The sequence below is a fragment of the Eptatretus burgeri genome, chromosome 14 (assembly GCF_056783735.1).
Source record: "Eptatretus burgeri isolate ZD-2024b chromosome 14, Ebu_testis_v1, whole genome shotgun sequence".
Classification (NCBI taxonomy): Eukaryota; Metazoa; Chordata; class Myxini; order Myxiniformes; family Myxinidae; genus Eptatretus; species Eptatretus burgeri.
The window spans coordinates 56,179,001-56,201,188 of NC_140974.1; the positions used below are offsets into that span (position 1 = coordinate 56,179,001).

The window sequence follows — 22,188 nt, forward strand, 5'->3', positions numbered from 1 at the left end:
CCCCCCCCGGCAGCTATGGGTAGCCCCTGACAGTGAAAAATAATCGTCTTCTCGAGTGACATCCTTAAGTCAAGTCCTCAATGTTGATAACATCCATGGAGGTAGTTTAATGATTCTTCACCTGAAATTAGGGGTTGTGAAAAGCAAGCAAACAATACCAACTCGGATTGTGTACAATAAGTGCACAAGCATTTGAACAATTATTGTTCTTGTGAATGTATTCTGATCTTGCCAACCGTCCAACATTTCCATGATTCATTCAACTAACTGAAGGACATCCTGCGGCTTCCAATGAAGCGACCAATTAATCTGCAGTTTCTTCCTGCAATGGTTCTCCTTCTGAAACCACAGTTCTATCTATGGTTGGATGTGTATTCTGGTTTTGTCATTGAACGCAGATCTAAATGACCATGTTGACAGGACTATAAAAGATGCCTTCACCATCTTTGGTTTTGACCTTCTCTTGAGGAATGATCCAGCCAAGCAGCACGACCCCCGGCACGCTCTTTGTAAAGTCTCTCACATCCTTGTGCTTTTACACACGTTCTGAGGTCTTTAACACTCAGGACCAAAAAGCCCTCTTTTCACCAGTTGCAACTGCTATTATGACATGGCACTGATTGTAATTCACAAATACCTCTGTATAAATAACACACATTAATGGAATGGATTCTGTAATTTTTGTGTTGGCTAGAGTTCAACTTTCATGATGATACATGCGTTTAACCTTCACTTTCTGAGAATTTGTTAATGCTGCTGCTGCTGCTATTGTTGACACAATTTTTTGCAAGGTATTGCGATACATAACCTCCAATGCAGTCGACACATTTCTTCCAACATTCAAGTCGTTTTATGATGCTGTCATGATAGAACTGTGCATCCTGCTGACTTAACCAGCACTTCACAGTGGCCTGAACATCATTGTCAGAATAGAAATGTTTTCCATGAAGGTGTTCCTTAAGTTTGGGGAAGAAATAAAAATCTGACAGAGCCGAGTCAGGGCTGGTGATCCTTTGTGGCAGTACTCCATTGAGCATCTCTTACTCTCAGGATAGTAATAGCGCACTCAGCTCTCATCTCCAGTCATCTCATCTCTCGTCAGTTATCCCAACTCTCATCTCCAGCACTAACAATGTTGTGCTGCCCTCTGCCATCTTGACTGATGCAGCACTGAAACATCAAGTGTCAGAATCACGAAACTTCGCCTTCAGTGGCAGGAAGAGCGAATGTGCGCACTGTGCTTTGTTTCATATGAATATCTTTCTTTACCTGCTTTGGAGAAAACTAATATGAGGCATTACTTTTCAACATGCCCTCACATATTATATTTTACATATCCTAGCAAATAGCACTAATCGCTTTGCTGCTGGGAATACAAAGAAGGGAGGAGAGAGAAAGAGGGGGAAGAGAGGAGTGAGGGAGAAATAGAGGGGGAGGGAGAGAGAGAGGAGGGAGAAGTGGGAAAGAAAGAGGGTAGGGGGAGGGGGAGTGAAGAGGGGGCAAGGAAGGGGTGGAGGAGGGAGGGGAGAGCAAGGAGAGGGAGAGGGGAAAGAGCGAGAAGGGGTGGGGGAAGGGAAGGCATTGTGAGGGAAGGGGAAGGGAAGGCAGCATTTGGGGAGGGGGAAGGCAGCATGAGGGTAGGGGAAGGGAAGGTATTGTTAGAAGAGGGGAAGGGAAGGCAGTGTGAGGGGAAGGGAAGCCAGTGTGCTGGGGCATTAATGGGGCAAAAGTGCTTTCACTCATTGGATGCGAAAGCAAACTTGTTGCTTTTGCAGACTTTGGTTTCTTTGAATATGCATTCTCAACCGTAACGAATAGGTACTCTCTTTTTCTCTTTCTCTTTCTATTTCTCTCCCTCTCCCTCTCCCTCTGGTGTTTGAGAATATTGGACATATTACAGGGATGAGTAATGTCGAATGAACAAAGTGAACATGCAACTTTCCGACTATCTTCTTTAACCTTCCCGAAATAGTTCCAAACTGCACTTTAGTACCTTTTGAATGACATATTGTCAAAACTTTATCAGTTGATGTATTACTTACCCATCCATCAGCAAAGCGATCAGCACACTCCCAAATAATTCTAAATGCCTTGCTATTCATTTAAAAGGAACACTCACTCCCAAGGGCAGATTTGGTTTGCAAGTGTCTTGCTTTTGTTGCTATATTGCAAACGGGATGCCCGAGGAGCATGTTCCTTTTCAAATCATACATTATCATGTCACTTGTAACCGGAACATGCCCAATAGGGATGAAAAAAATTTTCCCTGAAAAAAAATGCTTCTTTCTATGAAGTAGGAATTACTCAGAATTGATGTTAATTCCAGTTCACGACTCAATTCCTTTCAATTCCATGGTTGGAATCAAGTACCTTGGAATCAATTCTGCCCATGATAATTATTAAGCACTCAAGCACGCACTCCAACAAAACAGTTGATAAGGAATGGCTGGCTGAGTCATACTAAGTACCATCCAGAGAGGTCGGGAGTCTCAAACAATGTGCAAGTTGGACAAATGAACACTTTTTTTTAGCAGTCTGAACTGCTGCTAAGTTCAATTCCACAGTTCAAAATTTGAAATTAGGTTCAGGTTTAGATATTCGAGAGCTCATCGCATTTTAGCTGTAATGCTTATAAACGACCAGAGTATTATGGGGATGGAGGGGAGAGGGGTTTAGGAGGAGGAGGGAAGGGGGTTGGGAGGAGATAAGCATGAGATGTGAGGAAGGGGAAGCAGACATGCGGTAGAGCATTAATTACGATTCATACTGTCTCATCAAAATGATTCTGCGTAGCATAACAGTGAAGATGGAAACAAAATAATGTCTAAAATACATTTCCTTCTGGTCACATTATAAACACCGCCCAGACACGTCCAGAGACAAACACTGTCTCGACACCTTTGGAGACAAACACCATCTGAACATGTCTGGAGACAAACACCACCTGGACACGTCCTGAGAAAACACCGCTTCGACACGTCCAGATATAACCACCATCCAGATGCATCCGGAGACAACCATCGCACGGATGCATCCAGAGACAAACACCACCCACACACGTCCAGAGATAAACACCGCCCAGACACATCTGGAGACAAACACCGTACAGACACTTACGGATACAAACACTGCCTGGACACGTCCAGAGATAACCACCATTCACATCCAGAGTATCAAATAATGTGTGAATACAACTCTGGACTTTTTTTAGCTCTTATACGAGCCTTGACATTGTATATTTAAAAAAAAAAAAAACCACCATTACAGGTCAAATGCGATATGCTCTAGAATCGCTTAACCTAAACTGAATTTCAAAATTTAAACTGCGGAATTGAACTTAGAAGCAGTTCCAACTGCTAAAAGAAAATGTTCATTTGGCCAAATCGCACATTGTATGATACTCTGGACGTCTCATGTCAGTGTTTAATATGACTGCACTGGCTTGGCAAGCGATTAGTGATTGGTCATATTAAACACCACCTGGAGACACCTGGAATGTCAAACAATGATTCACACACATATACATGCATACACATGCATATCTATCGACCTATTTATATGTATCTATCGTATATAAATATATACCTACATATATATATATATATATATATATATATATATATATATATATATATATATATATATATATATATATATATATCTTTAGTCTTTAGAATAGACCCAAGTGTTGCTCACGGAAGCCATCTGGAATTGGAGGCGAAGTAGTGTGCTGTTTATGATGTTTAATGTCATTTTGCCTTTATTGAGTCGGAAGGGCCATTTTTGGTTTTAGTCGACTCGCATTGGCACTCATCACACCTTTGGTGGGCAATTTGAAGTGGTGATATTTCCACAAAGTGATGCTTTCTTCTGGAGTACACTGTATACTTGAAAAAAATTGGGATATACTGCAACTATATTTGGACTTGGTGGACCATACTGTAATGTATTTGTGCAATAACAAAAAATAGAATTTTCCACAAAGTGATGTTTTCTGGGACACACTGTACGCCTGAAAATTATTTTTGGGGCATACTGTAATCATATTTTGCCTTGCTGGACCACACTGTAAAGTTTTTGTGATGTAAAATGTTGAGTGATCACTTTTTAAATTTCATCACAATCGATTTTCATCATTCAGTTTACAGGAAACTAACCTACAATAACGGATTACTGGATTTTAATTGCTACAATCCAATCACCCACAAACCAAGTGTTGCACGGGCCTTGGTAGCTCGGCCGTGAACTGCGTCATCTTCCAAAGCCAATGCAATTAAAGAAATTAGATTAGTTGGAGGAGTCCTGTTCAATAATTGGTGTTGCAAAGGGATACTCCCCACCCCGAAAGAACCAAAATGGACAGGACGGAAAGAGCCAGACACGAAAGGATTGTCAGGATAGTACGCAGAGCACTGATTGGTGTAGCCTACAAGCCTCTACGCAACATCCATAATGTCATTTCAAAACTAAAGGACACAATACAAACTGGTGATAAATCGGGAGTAGTTTACCATTCATCATGCACAGACTGTGACCAATTGCATATTGGTGAAACTGGAAGGAATTTGAAGCAATGGCTGGATGAACATGATAGAGCAGTTAGGCTTGGAAAGGTGACACAGTTAGCCATAGCGTGTCATTGCCTGCAATCTGACCACAAATTCGACTTGGATGGAACCTGTGTCCTAGACTACACAGATTGATACTGGAAGCATGGCACGTGAAGAGCCGGGAGGGTGGTCTAACTTGGGAGACTGTGGATATACCCACACAATACACACCTCTGATACAAATGGCAAAAACTGGATGGTGGAAGCAACTGGACAAGGTGAGAAAAAAACAGCGCAAGGTCCCCAACACCACATCCACACATGCACAACACCTTACGGAAACCACCAACCACGCAATCCACACATCATCACGTCCAACCCAGATGCAAACCCAGTCATGTTTGTGCCTCGGAAACACAAAAACAACAACAAGCTCACCCTAACACACACAACACCAGATGATCACAAGTAAGTAATAAAAAGAGCAGAGCGGACCATCGATGATGCGATTTTAGATGTAATGCTTAAGGTTTGGCAAAATAAAAATGGCCCTCAATTGACCTCACGCACTGGCACGTGACAAATGATGAGCACTCACCTCGGGAATTTAGACGGACATGTGCTTATGTTTTGGGGTATTTTGGCCTGAGGAAACTCACTGGGAAGTGGGTGAAATGTCACCTGAGGCCGGGTCTGCTCTTGCTTGTTACCTCCGTCACCCAAGGTACTGTAGATGGAGTTTATGCTTTCACTACCAGGATGGCAGTTTATATCTTGTTGGGGATTTGAACCCAGCCTAAAAAGCTCAGGGGCAACTCTGCACAGTTCTCGGTGGAGGCTATGCAGCCATCCATTTACATGCACAGAAATTACTTTCAAAGACCTTATAGTGGGACAGATATGTGATAAAAGGTGAAATTGTTTTTGATTCTGGACTGGAAATATTTACTTTTATTGTAAAAATATGTCTTGAAGTACATATCTGAATATAAGTTTGGAAAACTGAGTGACCATAATGAGTTTAAGAAGTTGTCTAATTGTGAATAATTTTTTTTTCTTCCTTTTGCATTGCTACTATAATAAGATTTATAGCTGCTCAAGCTCTCCATTTGGGTTGTATTTTACGAGATTTTTTTTTCTGGGCAGGAGGGCTTCCCCCTCCCACCATCGACAGGGTGTTACCTGGGGTCTGCGGCAGCTATACCCTGTTACAAAATATTCTCACTCATTCAAGCAGGTTTGGGTTGACAGCTATGTATTTGGGAAAATTTAAACACCCCTTTTCTTGATAATTAACGGGTTACCTTCAGGAAAGGCTTATCCTTGGTCAGCCCAACTTCACCTGGTGGGCGTCTGAGCCGCCATTTTGATTCGGCCTACGAAAAATGTCTTGCCTTGGAAACAAGATCTACTCTCACGGACTAATTACCTCCACCACCGAAGGTGAAAAGAGGTTCTGTTTTCACCTCTGTCTGTCTGTTTGTTTGTTTTTCTGTCTGTGTGCAGGATATCTCAAAATATGGTGGATGGATTCAGATGAAATTTGGTGGACAGGTTGGGTGTGTGACAAGGACTAACTGATTCGATTTGGTGAAGATACAAATCCGGATCTGGATCTGATAATTTTTTAAGTGATTCTACATCATTGAGAGATAGGACTAAACTGATATATATCACAATATCTCAAAAAGTTGTGGACGGATTCACATTAAAACTTGGTGGACAGGTTGGGTGTATGACAAGGACGAATTCATTCGATTTTGGTGAAGATCCAAATCTGGATCCGGATTCAATAAGTATTTAATTTTCAAAGTGGTTCTTCACCATTGAAAGAGGAGGAGAGGAGGAGATTGGGACCATACTCTGTGCAGAGCAATGGTGCTGCTTAAACAGTCTCCTTGGCTGTTGGGCACAATCCTGGACAGGTCGCCACTCCGGCACAGCATACCAGCATGCTGGCACTCATTTTGCCAACCTCGGAAGGATGACAGGTCGAGTTAACCCCACCTGGTATTGATTCAACAGCTGAGTGGGATTTGAACTCAGGACCCTAGGATCCAAAGCCCGCCATCCTAACCATTAAGCCAACACCAGGCATATCATTGAGAGATAGGGCCAAAAACGATATGTCGCGTGATATTTCAAAAAATTATTGGGCTCGATACGTTCTACCGGATCAGGCATTGTGTGGCAGACCTATGCGCTCTACCGAGTGCCCTTCTAGTTAAAGTATATAATCAAAATATGACTTTGGATTTGAGGATCGGATCTGGTGGACTAAATAAGTGTCAAAATCTGGAGTGAAATATGAAAATGGGAAGAAATTACCAATTCTTATAACTAAACATATAAGTGTATTTATTTAAGGAGGGCTATGCTTCCATATTTTACATACCGGGTGTAGTGGTGTGCGCCTGTAATCCGGCTACTCGGAGGCTTGGGTTGGAGGATCGCTTGAGGATGGGAGCTCTGTGCTGGGCCGTGCTATGAGAGGGTGTAGGGCAGCCCGGAATCATGGCGAAACCCAATCCTTATCCCTGTGTCGTAAGAGGCGATTAGGGTTGCGTCAGGAAGAGCATCCGGCGTAAAACCTGTGCCAAATCAGTATGCGGACCATAACGGATGATCCGTTGTGGCGACCCCTAACGGGAGCAGCTGAAAGACGAACAACAACATGCTTCCATCTTTTCCATATTTGCACAAGAAGATGTAAATTGCCAAAGCATTAAACTTAACTTTTTCTACTCTTCCAACAATTATATTGAGTGAAGAAAAGATTTGCAAATATTCCCGAAGTGTAACTTCACTGAGTTAACTTCACTGAGTGCGACAAAAATAATTTTAAAGCAGGTGAAAGTTCCCGTGGCGTGAACAATGGGTGTGGAAACCGCACCTTGGTTCTCCATGGGGAAATCTCCAGAGGTTGGAAGGTAAAATAAGTTACAGAATTAGAATGAGTAAAAAGAAAGTACAAGTTCAAGAGAGAATTGAAAAATGTTTTCAGTGGCTACAAAGGGAGGGGGATGGGTGAAGTGGGAGGAGGGAGGGGAAGGGTGGAAGGGGAAGGGTGGAGGTGGGAGGAGGGAGTGGAAGAGTGAAGGGGGGAGGATAGAGGGGAAGGGTGGAAGGGGAAGGGTGGAGGTGGGAGGCAGGAGGGGAATGGTGGAGGTGGGAGGAAGGAGTGGAAGAGTGGAGGGGGAGGAGGGAGGGGAAGGGTGAAAGGGGAAGGGTGGAGGTGGGAGGAGAGAGGTGAATGGGTGGGGTGGGAGGAGGGAGGGAAAGGGGGGAGGAGGGAGGAGGGAGTGAGAGGTGGGTTGGGAGTCAGGATGGAGGGGGTGGGTGGGAGTAGGGATCTGGCATTTCTCAGCAATGCTGAGTACCTTTCCTTGTGTGTGTGTGTGTATATATATATATATATATATATATATATATATATATATATATATATATATATATATATATATATATATATATATATATATATATATATATATATATATATATATATACACACATGTATACACACAAATCAAAGGGTGTGCGTGTGCGTCAGTGTGTGTCTCTCCATAACTCCAAAACCATCAAACCTTGCAGCCTGAAACTTTGCATGCATTCTAAAATAAACTCCAAGGAAGTGCAAGAGTGAAAATTGGGTGTTTGGGTTCATTAAAACACCCCTTTTGATGATAATTAATGGTCTTATTTACTTATATCCTTCATCAGGCAATCCTTGGCCACCTTGATGTCTGGGGTCTGAAGGTGTTTCCTGGGTAAACTCACTGGGGTCTGAAGCTGCCAAGTTTTTTGGCCTGCTCAGCCATGCCTTGACTTGGAACAGGCCGCAACAATTTCTTTACAAAAGTTTTTTTTTCTTCACTTTCCTCACTCATATTATCGAATTCCTGTTCAGCATCACAACAAATTGCTGGGAATATTGCAATGCTTATAAAAGCCAGGAGACGCCAGCGTTCGTGACTTTATTTAATTTGCGTGTATGAATAACCGAGAGAATCTCTTAAACTCGGCATGATTGCAAAATGAAAGCATCAGCAGTTCCAACTCCGAAAAAAGTGTTGATTTGTCCAATTCGGACATTGCATGGGTGTTTTCGGATGCATAGTTGGATTGACAGCAATTGGTAATCGCTTGCCAAGCCATGTGTTCTGTTGGAGTGGTTGCTTGAGCACTTAAGCCATTTACCAAGCAGTAGAGTACAGTTCGTGTCTTTATTGGGATGCAGAGTCGACAGTTACTCAAAGGTAGAGGTACGTATACAGCACACACAGACGTGATACTTTTGGGTAGATTTCGATCTGCACAGACTCCCCGCGGGTGTGTGGACATGCCGTGCCTGTTACAGGTGCAGTGGTGGCAAAGTTTCATCCTGAATCTTATGGAGGTTTTATTAGGTTTTCCTTTGTCCTCGCGCCTGTTTCGAAAGCATTTGGTTATTGGATTTGCTTTACAAAGGTTGTATGTTTCTCTTTGTGAGTTTCAAAGCAAAATGTATTTGATAACGCCCGATTTCTGACCCGTTTGCGGTATTCACGAATTTTATAAATTACCGAGCCAATTTTTTTTCCACCCTTCACACGTAGCTTTTAATGAAGAATAATGTTTGCGATCATATCCCTGAAATGTCTATTTAAATATGACGTTGCTTTTCGGTGAAAGCGACTCAAGGTTTTGGGTTTTATATATAGTATGTACTGCAGTTGATACTAACTCCAATCTGACTCCAACCTGCCGAGTCCAGAAAAATTGCCGATATCGGCCAAGCGCGCGTGTGTGTGTGTGTGTGTGTGTGTGTGTGTGTGTGTGTGTGTGTGTGTGTGTGTGTGTGTGTGTGTGTGTGTGTGTGTGTGTGTGTGTGTGTGTGTGTGTGTGTGTGTGTGTGTGTGTGTGTGTGTGTGTGTCCTACTTTAAGTAAAGATGGGAGGAGTTCTAACGGGATAAGTCTGCTCTGTGTCTGCTTTTGAAACATTGTGTTTTGTCGCACCCCACAAATTCCTTGCTATCCCTGCTGTACATACCATTAAACCCAATTTACTGTGCCACATACCATTCCTCGCCATTGTAAATAAATGCTTGTGTAGAAATGTTCCCAGCTCATTTTCGTCTTTTCCTTCATTGGTCCAGCATGGTTCGTATTCTAGTCAAGCTGGGACGTTATCCCCAACAATCTGTTTTCTCGCCGGTACGTTCTTGACAGTTACACTCAGCTGCATCTGATTCAGTAAGGTGATCCGGTTTGAGCAAGGCATACCCCTGGTAATTAAACCATGTGACCTTTAGGTAAACACTATCAGATGGAGGACCCCAAGTCACGTGGTCAAGTTATTGGCGTTCAGGTCGATGTGCGACCCACCTCGTCATGAAGTTATTCATGTGCGATGGCCTGCGATTCTGGAGAGTCTGGTGGGAACCCGAGGTAGTTCACCCCCTCCTGATCTTCTTCGCCCCCAACTCCGGGTCCACAACAATATTATATATATCCTATATATTATTTCTCTTAACGTCTGCGCATAATTTGACATTTCTCCTCCGTAACTGCTGGACGGATTGTCGCCACTTCTGGCATGTGGGTGCTCTGTGGTCTAATGAACAGCATGTGCTATGTGAGATCGCGCCAGACAGATAGGTTTGGGAATTTTTGACGATTTTCTTATTTTTACGTTCGTTTGCATGGCGACGTGTGACATCACCGCTGAGAGGCATAATGACGTCATGACATCATCGGTCATTCGCTGATGTCATTAGATCTGTCGTCGACAGACCGTCACCGCTGAGAGGCGGTGACATCGCATCACCGCCATTCCGAACGGCACCATGGCCATAAACCACCACCATAAACCCTCCACCACCTTCACCTCTCTCCTTCTGCGGCCATTCCTGCACCACCTGTGAGCACGGAGCGTCAGGCTTTCCTGGGCTCGTACGGGATGCGCGCCGAGCCGCGAGTGCAAAATGCGGCCTTTCCGAGGAGAATTCGGATCAGGAATGCTACACGCCCACTTCTGATCTGTCCAATCAGCAAGCGCGGGACGGTTTGGCCCCGCCTCCAGGCGCGTCGGAGTAGAATCGAGATATGCAAATTCTAGGATCAGGGGAGATTCACGCCCCTTTTTCTCCATCCAATGGGCGAGCGTGGCTCCACCCCCGAGCTCGTTCTGATCCAGAAATTTGCATATGGGTTCTCCTGCCGGCCTATAAAGCGCCGAGCGCGGGGCGAATCTGGGGAGAGAGTCAGTTTTTTTGGTTGGAGAGCAGAGTGTGGCAGCGGCAGAGTGTGGCAGCGGCAGAGTGTGGCAGTGGCAGAGTGTTTTGGGTCGAGTCGGTTTGGGTCGAGTCGGTCTCAGCAGAGTTGGTTTGGGCAGAGTCGGCCTCAGAAGAGCGGAGAGTGTTTTGGGCAGAGTCGGGTTGGAGTGCGGAGTGGAGTTGGGAGGCGAGGGCATACAGGTGGTTTTCTGCAGTCGGCTGAGGAGAATTGGGGAAGAGACCGAAGAGCTCGGGTCCGAGGCAAGGAAGGCGGCGGTCGGCGACGAGGTCGCGTGGAATCGCTCGTCACGGGACCCAAGCAAGCCAGCTATCCTCTTTCCCCAGAGCATCAACAATTCCCCCCCCCTTTTTTCCCCACGCTGAGATAGTGCAAAAAGGGGGCCCCATTCCCACCCCACTCCAAGCAGTGCCAACGAAACCCGCGAAGGAGCACGAAGTCGGGGCACCGCCGCGCTGCCACATTTGCGGCTCATCACAAGGACACGGGTTGGATCCACCCGGTCTCGCGGACCTGACCGCTCTTTCAGGTCCCGCGCAAATATTGGCCCACAGGCCCCGTCTGCCCCCTTGTCTTTGAGGGTGGCCCTTTTCTTTTGTTTCTGTGTAAACGTGTGTGTGTGGCGCCAGTTTAGTGAAGTAAAACTGTGTAAGTGTTGCCGTGTGTCGGTCTTAGTCGGTCTTATCTCTGCGTCATTGTTTCTTTTGTAGCATTTGATATATGTGCATTCTGTTTGGCTGTATATGTGTGCTCTCCGTGTGCCGCGGAATAAATGTGCATCATGTTGAACTGTTTTCCCGTTTCGCTTCATCTTTTCTTTAATTGAATCTCCATCTTGCTTCACGTAAAGGGTTGGTGGTGGGCTTAATACGCCCGATAATTAATCGGAACCGTCGAGGCCGACGATAACACCGCTCGGTTATCCCGATAGTATGGAACGGGTCGCTTAAGCGGCCTGTGTCCGGGGTCGACCTGCGGCGAGGTGCGATCGCCCGGTCTACCCTCCGCGTGGGTACTTAGGTAGGTCGAGTTTGGCGAACAACCCTATCCCACGCGGGTGGCCGATTGGCACGATCGTGGTGAGGCCGAAAGGCCCACCCGTGACTAGCTCCTGGCGTTAGTCCGAGAGGGTCACAACGGAATTGTCCGTCCAGTGGGCGACGTGTTGCGATTCGAGTCACGTGGCCGTTCGCACGCCGGCGGGCGCGAATTCGCAACAATATATATTTTCATATATAAATGCTGTTCGACGATTCTGTGATTTTTTTTCTTCTGTTGTACAGGCTTCGATGTCCATCAGCACAAATAATTTCAGCTTTCTTCGTCACCCGGAGGGTCTTGATCTTTAATATCAGTCAGTCAATCAGTGGTTAGAAGCCTGGGCTTCATATGTTAGATATATGAATAAGAAAGACCCACCCACATCTCTCACCTGTGCATGGAAGAAATAACTAATCACCTCTCACCTAATCAATTAAACCCAGGTGGCTTGGATTACATAAATAAATAGACTCCTCCCATGCTCTTCTAGCCGAAAAAGCTGGATAAAACAACCAAGAAAGGCTGCCAATGTAAGCCCTTTGTTGTTTCAAACCCTTCCAAGAGTTCCTCCACGACTGTAAAGATGTTCACAAAGAGTACATACATGAGAATCCCAATGCTACACACCCCATCAGCTGCCCGACCGGTTTCATCACTTATTGATGAATCATCAGTGACAGCGCAGAAAGAAATGCATGCCAATGAGGCTCCCAAGGATGTACCACGTGCAAACGTCAAAAGCAGTCAATTTATAAATGATAAAGAAAGACCCACCCATATCTCTCACCTGCGAATGGAGGAAATAACCAATCATCTCTCACATAATCAATTAAACCCAGATGGCTAGGATTATATAAATAAGTAGACTCCTCCCATGCTCTTCCAGCCGAAGAAATGTGCGTGCGTGCGTGCGCGTGCGTGTGTGTGCGTGTGTGCGTGTGTGCGTGTGTGCGTGTGTGCGTGTGTGCGTGTGTGCGTGTGTGCGTGTGTGCGTGTGTGCGTGTGTGCGTGTGCGTGTGTGTGTGTGCGTGTGCGTGTGCGTGTGCGTGTGCGTGTGTGTGTGTGTACATGTCAATGAGATGTAACACTTCGAGTGGATTTTTTTTCTCTTGTTCAATCTCAGTCCCGATGTCATTAACCGTTTCATTGTTTTAATGTTGAACAATTTTATTCATCGGTGGTTGTAAAAGTTTATAGCTGTCTGCTCCGTGCCTCCACAGTTATATGTGCTTGTGTGGTTCATGTGCTATCCTTTTGTTTGCATTTTCACGGATAATAATGCGCATGCACTATGTGGTGGAATGAACACCCACGGAGCAGATGCTCAGTGATGTGATGCGATGGCGATGTTTCTGGTGGAATGAGCTGATGACGAAATTCTACGGTCCTCGATCTTTCCCCCTCGTTGCTCTAACAGGTCCGATAGCTATTTTAATGAGAAAGATTCATACTCGTGAAGCACAGTATGGCTGGGGCATCGGACTGCCTCGCCGCACCAAGAGGAGTGTGTTGTCACCAATGGAGGTCCACAAAGACCATGCAATATCAACTTTCATTTGTCCAACGATGAAGGATGTTTAATTGAGTGAACAAATAACTGTCCCATCAACACATGAAAAAGTTAACTGCAACTTTTCAAAAAACAGAAACAGCACTAGTTAACCAATCGGTCTTCAGCAAGCTGCCTCGTGTGAGTGAACGAAAGGTTTGGAGTGAAATTTCAAACAGTGGGATTGAGCAATCCAGAAAATATGGGATGTATTTGGATCCTCGAGAATCGCCATTGGGTATGTGTTGCGAATGGTGGTGGTTGGTGATTGTTCAAAAATTCGTTCTTCACACATACAGACATTCAAACAAGGATGAATTAAGATCATCAGCATTTGGACACAATTTTGTCCCAAATCCTGTTGTCCCAATCCTCGTAATGTAAACTGCTCAATCAATTGATACTTTCCCCAAAACGTTTAATATAATTTTCAAGTCTCAGTTTTGAAGGTGGAAAATGTCCTGAAATTTGTGCTGTCGTCGTCATCATGTACCATGTTTGTACGGAGCATCGGTTCTGCCAAAGCAGTTTCAAGGCTCGGGTTACAATTAACGTCCCACAACTGATGCTAGAACATGGGACACCAGGCTTAACGTTCATCCGAGGGATGGCACAGACATTGACGCCTCATTGCCATGCCTGCAAAACACCAAGATGGGCAATTTATCACTGGGTTGAGATTCCAACCCAGGCTTGACAGCTCAGGGATTAGTATGCACACCTCTAGGATACATCAGCAAAATAAATAGAATAGCTTCATGGACAATAAGGAAGAAAAGGTAATTTTGCAACACAGTCATAAAACATACAGAGGCAGAAACAAAAGATCTAAACAGAAATAGAAAGTAACTTTGACTATTTGGCCCAACATGGCTGTGCTGCATACTGACACCTTATGTCAGACACCCACAGACTCAACAAGAACTTAATATCAGAATATCTAAATCACTTTTTACTCCTTGTTTTGTGATCTGAGACTTCTGGAGGATGTTTATATCCATTGCATGAAAGGCAAGGCCATGAGGAGACCTCCCTGTGTTTTTACCTTCATCACAGGGACATTTAGAGAATGTGCACACATATGGGGATTTGAACCTGGGACTCCAGTAGCTACCTTGAACAATAATTAATGGCAAAAGGCCAACTTTAATAATTAACTTATTTGTCCCATTTAATCTCTACACAGGCAGTTTCACCCAGGGTGCCAGCACACAATGACCTGCTCTTTTCAAAAGATGAATGTTGTGATGTTCACGACCTAAATGCAAGCGGGACACCTGGCCCCATGGTGAAGACTCAAGATGCAGCACCCCCTCCTGCAAGCACTGCACCAGGACGGCAGTCGGCAAGGGTTCAATTGCAATTGACTTAACAAAGGAACAAATGAGCACATTACAGCGTATAGCACTCACTCACCCTACTACACTCACTCAGCCTGCAGGAGTACAGCACTCAATCAGCCATGAGCACTCCCTCATCCTACAGAACTCTCTCGGCATGTAATACTACATCAGCTTGCAGTACTCTCCTCGGTATACAGTACAACACTCAATTGCTGTCCATCAGCATGCAACACTTCCATGGCACACAGTACTCGTCGGAAAAAATCACGAAATGTTCCGCAGAGGATTCCCATACAAGTAGATAGGTATATATGGGAGCATGTGCTGGAGCAGCGCGTTAATGCCTCCAGGGGCCTCCATCTGGTCATCCCCCAGGACCATCTCCTTGAGATGCTGATCAACCTGCTGCAACCATGAGGCGTGTGATCAGCCCATTGCCTCCTCCACTCACAAGGCTCCCTCGCTGAGAGAATCTGGTGAGCAAGATCAGCATTAGGAAAACGAGCCACATGTCCATACAGCCACGGTTGATGCTCACGGACGATGCAGGAAACAAATTTCCTTTGAGTTTCTCTCGGCAACCACTCGTTGGACACAAACTCTGACCAGTGACAGCCAAGGATTCTCTGAAGAGACCTGGAATCAGCCAAGAGCACTCCCTCATCAAAAGGAATTAAGTCTCCATCTCAGATCCCTGGTCAGAGTCCAAGTCTCACATCCGTAGAGCAACACTGGAAGCACCAAGGACCTGAAGACTTGTACTTTCGTCCTACTGCACAAGTACTGACAGCACCACACCCCATGATCCAGTGACTCCATGACTCCCAAGGACCGACCCTGACATCTGTTAACCTCTGGCTCACAGCCGGCAGTCATGAATATCACTGACAAGGAAAGTGAATCTCTCCGTGACCTGAACATCATCACCTCCAACAAGTACAGACAGGATAGCAGCATTTAAGATGTCATTGAAATCCTGGATCTTAGTTTTGACCCAGGAAACCAATAATCTCAGCAGCTCCGACTCCTCATTCAGCACCTCGAGGGCCCCCAAAAGGATATCCAAAGTCTCCACAACGATGACTGCATCATCTGTGAAATCAAGGTCAGAGATCTTGACATTGCAAAATGATGCACCGCAGCTTGACCTCTCTGACATCCTCCCCAGAATCCAACCAATGCAAGCGCTCAAAAGTGTGGGGGCCAGTACACACCTCTGACGAATTCCAGTAAAAACTGGAAATAAGTCAGAGATGGTATCACCACATCTCACAGCACTCTCAGTACCAGAGTAAAGTTCAGACATTAGATTGATCAGTTTTGGTGGCACCACATGAAGACCAGGAATCCTCCAGAGGGCATCCCAATTCACTCAATCAAAGGTATTGCAGAGGTCAGCATCGGCTGCAAGCAACCACTGCCGAAACTGTCATCTGCATTCGGTGAGGACCCGAAGAGCAAGGATACGGTCAATCATTGATCTCTTTGGTGTAAAGCCTGACTGCTCTGGGCAATGGTGCTCAAGCAGATGGAGGCGAACCCTATCAAGAATTATCCAGAACTGAGAGCAGTGTCACCCCTTGGTAGTTGTTGCAGTCTTGGTGATCACCCTTTCCTTTCCAGAGAGGGACAACAAGGCCCTCCTTCGAGTCATTTGGGATGATACCTGTGTTCCAGGCAGAGCATGGATCTGCATGCAACAACATGAGTGCATCATTTCCACCAGCCTTGAGAAGTTCAGCAGGAATGCCATAGATCCCAGTAGCTTCACCCCATTTCAACCGGTTCACCACAGCCTGTGTTTCCACAAACGAAGGTGGAGCACAGTTGATCGAAGGGTCAGCAATAGTGATAAGTAGCACCCCTGACATCCAACTCCACAGCTGGTGGATCAGCCTGGTACAGCCGCTCAAAGTCCCGGCCCAGCGGACCTTCACTTTGGACTCCTTTGTCAAGAACCTACCACCCTCTGCTATAACTGCAACATAACGAGGGACGGGCTTGGAGGAACGCAAGTTGCGTTCTTTTAAAATATTGATAGAAACAATATACCACTTTGATATTTGACACTTTTGTAAACTTGAATATGCTCTTTCCAATGGTGAACAATTTAAAGTGGTATACCTTGTCATATATTTGCAATCTCACCTGAATTTCGGGGAAAAATGAAAATTTCCTCTTTTTGAGGGATCATGACTGTATTATATATGACTGATTAAGAAAAGTAAAGATGTATTTGAATACTACTACCATACAGTTATTACCTGAAAAAATGTCAAGCTTCTGGGATGGGTCAATAAAAATATATAGGGTCTCAAAGTTGGGTCTTCATACAAAACCAACATTTTTTTTCTGGATTTCAACTGATCAGGTCATAAAAACTAATAGAGGTATACTCCGTTTTATGTTTGTTTCTTGCAGAGCAGTTATAGAAGAATAATCTCTGAAAATTTCAAGGCTCTAGCATTAATACTTAAAAAGTTGTGGGAGTTTAAAAGTAGCCGTTCATTTTGTGATGCTCGCAGCGACCATAAAAATAGGGCCACAACCACATTTTCAACCCTCAATATCTCGGAGTTGACCGCATCTTTGGACCTAAAATTTTACGCAGCTTTATTTTGATACCTGGGAACTATTTTATGAAAGTTTAAAGTAAATCTGAGGGGGTCAACTGGGAGGCCTCCGGTGATATGAGGTGGAATGACTCCTCAGCACACATACAGTTTTACGCCTCAGCTCCCTGAACAGCTCAACTCTGCCAATGAGCCTGACCCTGTGACTCTGGTCAATGGCATCCAGTGTCCCTTGAGAAACAAAATTCTTCTTCACCTGACAGTGAGTTCCAAGCCATCCACTGGCAACATCAAGGATGGTGGTCTTGAAGGCACTCCACAAGTCTTCAGGATTCCCCAAAACACTCAGACCCCCCAAATGTCCACTCAACCTGTTTGCAAACTCCTCATCTACCCTCTCATCCTTGAGCTTGCCAACATCCAGGCAAGGCACGAATGGTGATATTCTCCAGATTTGAGCTGCAACGTCAGAGTTGCTACAACAAGCCTCTGGTTGGTGTTAAGGAACTGAGCACTTTGATAGACCCTGCAGCTCTGGATCATCCTACAGCGACCATCAACGAGCACATGTTCAATCTCCTTTGCCACTTCACCAGCATTGCAATACCAAGTCCAGCAGTGAGCTTGTGGACACTGAAATCACGAACCAGCACCCTAAGTCCATGACTTCTTGCAAAATCAAGGAACTTAGTGCTATTCTGGTTCACAGTTCCAGATCCATGGGGACCAACACATGTCTCATAACCATCCCTATCAGTTCCAGTCGATGCAATGAAATCCCCCAAGACTGGAAGAGTATCTCGTCTCAGGCACTGATCAACCACAGACTCCAGCGTGGAATAGAATGCGCACTTCACGGTAAGTTCACTCACCTCAGTCGGAGCATTTACAAAAACCAGGGAAACGACACCTTAGGAGTGACAAATCCTGAGTCTCATAATACGCTCGTTGATCGGTGTTACCTTAATTATCATTAGAGACAGCTTCTTGGACACAGCTACAGCAACTCCTTGGGCATGCTAACCATCAGAGCGACCAGACCAATCGTTGGTGTAACCACCAGTCATGATCTCGTCACAATCCGGTCTCCAAACCTCAGAGCGTGCTGCAATACTGATGTTAAAACGCTTGAGCTCAGATGACAACAGAGACAGGTGATCATCCTCTCTTTGGGAGAGGACATTCCAGGCACCCACCCAAAGGGACCGGCCTCAGGGACATTCCTCAGGGACACTCAGGGACATTCCCAAAGGGACATTCCAGGCCTCAGGTTACCCCAAGAAGACCACCATCTGGTGGATGACACTTCAGCACAACTCCGCCACACACTACCGTAAGCTGACCCAGGAAGTTTACCCCCATGCTTTTCCTCCTCTCATCAAGGAATTGGGGGTCCCGAAGACTTTGCCCCAATCCCGTCATCCGGTGAGCTGCCCTGCAAAGGGCAGCAGCACAGGAGGTACTCCGACATTGTGGGTTTTCAGTTTTCTTTACATTTGTGGGTTTTGCGAAATGAAGTGTTTTTTGGTGGCCGGAGTGCAAATCCTGCCACCAACTTCCTAAAAAAAAGTAACCCCACTGCAGGAGGACATCCGTAGACACAATTGGACACTAAATATGGATGGCCGTTGGCTCACAAGGAGCTCCTCTGCCCTTTGATAGGTTTTGTTTTTAATCCTGCTGGGTGTCCATATCCATACACCCTCCTCACCATGAAACCTGATGGGGGAGACTGTTTAGTCACCGACAATTCGAACATGAAACAGGTTCGTACAGGTTTACATGGTACCTGAAGCAAGTCACAGATCTAATCTGGCCTTGCCTGCCAACAGTACATATGAAGGTACCAAATGGTAAGAAAGGACATATAAGGGTACCAAAGTCAATTTATGAGTCTTCAGATAATATGGGGATACTCAGGTCAATTTATGAGTCTCCAGGTAATATAAGGGTACCAAAGTCAATTTATGAATCTCCAGGTAATATGAGGGTTCCAAAGTCAATTTATGAGTCTCCAGGTAATACGAGGGTACCAAAATCAACTTATGAGTCTGCAGGTAATATGAGGGTGCCAAAGTCAATTTATTAAGGTGCAGGTCATATGGAAGGTGTAAAAGTCGATTCCTGGATCTGCAGGTATTATGAGGATATGAAGTCAATTTACGGGGATACATGCAATATGAGCGAACCAAAATCAATTTATGAGGGTACAGGTACTCTGAGAGACCAAAATCAATTTATGAGGGTGCAGGTCATATGGGAGGTATAAAAGTCGATTCCTGAATCTGCAGGTAATATGAGCGAACCAAAGTCAATTTATGAGGGTACAGGTAATGTGAGAGTACCAAAGTCAATTTATGAGGGTCCAGGTACTCTGAGAGACCAAAGTCAATTTATGAGGGTGCAGGTCATGTGGGAGGTATAAAAGTCAATTCCTGAATCTACAGGTAATATGAGGATCCCAAAGTCAATTTATGAGCGCACAGGTATTATGGGGGATATAAAAGTCAACTTATGGGGATACAGGTAATACGGTCAAACCAAAGTCAATTTATGAGGATACATACCAAGGTCAATTTTGTGAGCATGCAGGTCATGTGGGGTATAAAAGTCAATTTATGGCGATACAAGTAATGGGAGGGTACCAAAGTCAATTCATGAGGGTACAGGTCATATGGGAGGCATAAAAGTCGATTTATGGGGATACACATAATAGGATGGGAGAAAAATTAATTTATGGGGATACACATAATAGGAGGGTAGAAAAGTTAATTTATGGGGATACACATAATAGGAGGGTAGAAAAGTTAATTTATGGGGATACAGATGATGCAAGGGTACCAAAGTCAATTTATGGGGATACAAGTAATAGGAGGGCACCAAAGACAATTCATGAGGGTACAGGTCATATTGGAGGTATAAAAGTCGATTTATGGGGATACACATAATAGGATGGGAGAAAAATTAATTTATGGGGATACACATAATAGGAGGGTAGAAAAGTTAATTTATGGGGATACAGATGATGCAAGGGTACCAAAGTCAATTTATGAGGTACAGGTCATATAGGGGTATAGAAGTCAATTTATGAGGTGCAGGTCATGTGAAGGTTATAAAAGTCAATTTACAAGGATACAGGACATATAGGGGGTATAGAAGTCAATTTACATGGCTACAGATAATGTGAGCGTACAGATCATTTGGGGGATGTATAAGTCAATTTATGAGGTGCAGGTCATATGGGGGGGTATAGAAGTCAATTTACAAGGATACAGGACATATAGGGGGTATAGAAGTCAATTTACATGGCTACAGATAATGTGAGTGTGCAGATCATTTGTGGGATGTAGAAGTCAATTTATGAGGTGCAGGTCATATGGGGGGTATAGAAGTCAATTTATGAGGTGCAGGTCATATGGGGGGTATAGAAGTCAATTTATGAGGTGCAGGTCATATGGGGGGTATAGAAGTCAATTCACAAGGATACAGGACATATAGGGGGTATAGAAGTCAATTTACATGGCTACAGATAATGTGAGCGTACAGATCATTTGGGGGATGTAGAAGTCAATTTATGAGGTGCAGGTCATATGGGGGGGGGGGGTATAGAAGTCAATTTATGAAGGTACAGGCCATGTGAAGGTTATAAAAGTCAATTTACAAGGATACAGGTCATATAGGGGGTATAGAAGTCAATTTACATGGCTACAGATAATGTGAGCGTACAGGTCATATGGGGGATGTAGAAGTCAATTTATGAGGTGCAGGTCATATGGGGGGTATAAAAGTCAATTTATGAGGGTACAGGCCATGTGAAGGTTATAAAAGTCAATTTGCAAGGATACAGGTCATATGGTTGGTATTGAAGTCAATTCCTGAGTCCACATGTAGTATGAGGGTAGAAAAGTCAATTTATGGGGATACAAGTAATGAGAGGGTACCAAAGTCAATTTATGATGGTTCAGGTCAGATGAGGGTAATAAAGGTGGAGGCCCATATTCTTGAGCTTTGGGGTATTCGCCACAAGTTGAGAAACCCTTCAAGAGTTGAACTCGGCTTGAACATAAATTGCCACTTTCGTTATAAGGATGGATGCTCGACTGAGGATGGCAGGAATGATAAATTTGTTCAAGGTGCCGGTGATAACTCGCCTCCTCTTCGCAATCGCAAATTCAGCCGCTGATGGCTGTGGCAGCCATTTTCCACTCCCATCAAAAATTTTGAGATGGCCCAATATCCAAATCTGTTCATAATATGATAGGCTACTAGTGTGCCAAATTTGGTGCTTTCCTCACAAAATGCACAATTGTTATGCTGAGTTGCCCCACTATCATGTGAGGCTACAAATGTAAATTTCTGAGGTCACAGGTGATGTGAAGTTACAAATGTCAACTTGTGAGGTTGCAGGTGATGTGAGGTTACAAATGTCAACTTGTGAGGTTACAGGTGATGTGAGGCTACAAATGTAAATTTCTGAGGTCACAGGTGATGTGAAGTTACAAATGTCAACTTGTGAGGTTACAGGTGATGTGAGGTTACAAATGTCAACTTGTGAGGTTGCAGGTGATGTGCATGTTGAGGTACTCGAGTAAATTATATGATTAGACATGAGAGACGAAACAATGGGTCGTCTAAGTTTCGACGAGAAAAAGAGGAGAAAGAGGGGCAAAAAGAACAATGACTCAATAGAGGAGAAGCAGAATAAAAACAAAAATACGAAAAGGATAAAACCAGAGGAGGTTGAACACCATGAGGAATGCGTGGAGGACGTGTAGGAGGAGGTTATGAGGAGGTTATGAGGAGGTGTATATCTAGGAATAGGTGTAGATGTATGAGGAAGGGGATGTGTAGGAGT

The 22,188-nt window shown here is 44.6% G+C and overlaps 1 protein-coding gene across 3 annotated transcripts in view; it reads right to left on the bottom strand.

Annotated features, from left to right (window-relative positions):
• KLHL14 (kelch like family member 14) overlaps window positions 1-22,188 on the bottom strand; it is an 80,158-nt gene that overhangs the window by 55,249 nt on the left and 2,721 nt on the right. The gene's annotated exons all lie outside the window — the stretch shown is intronic.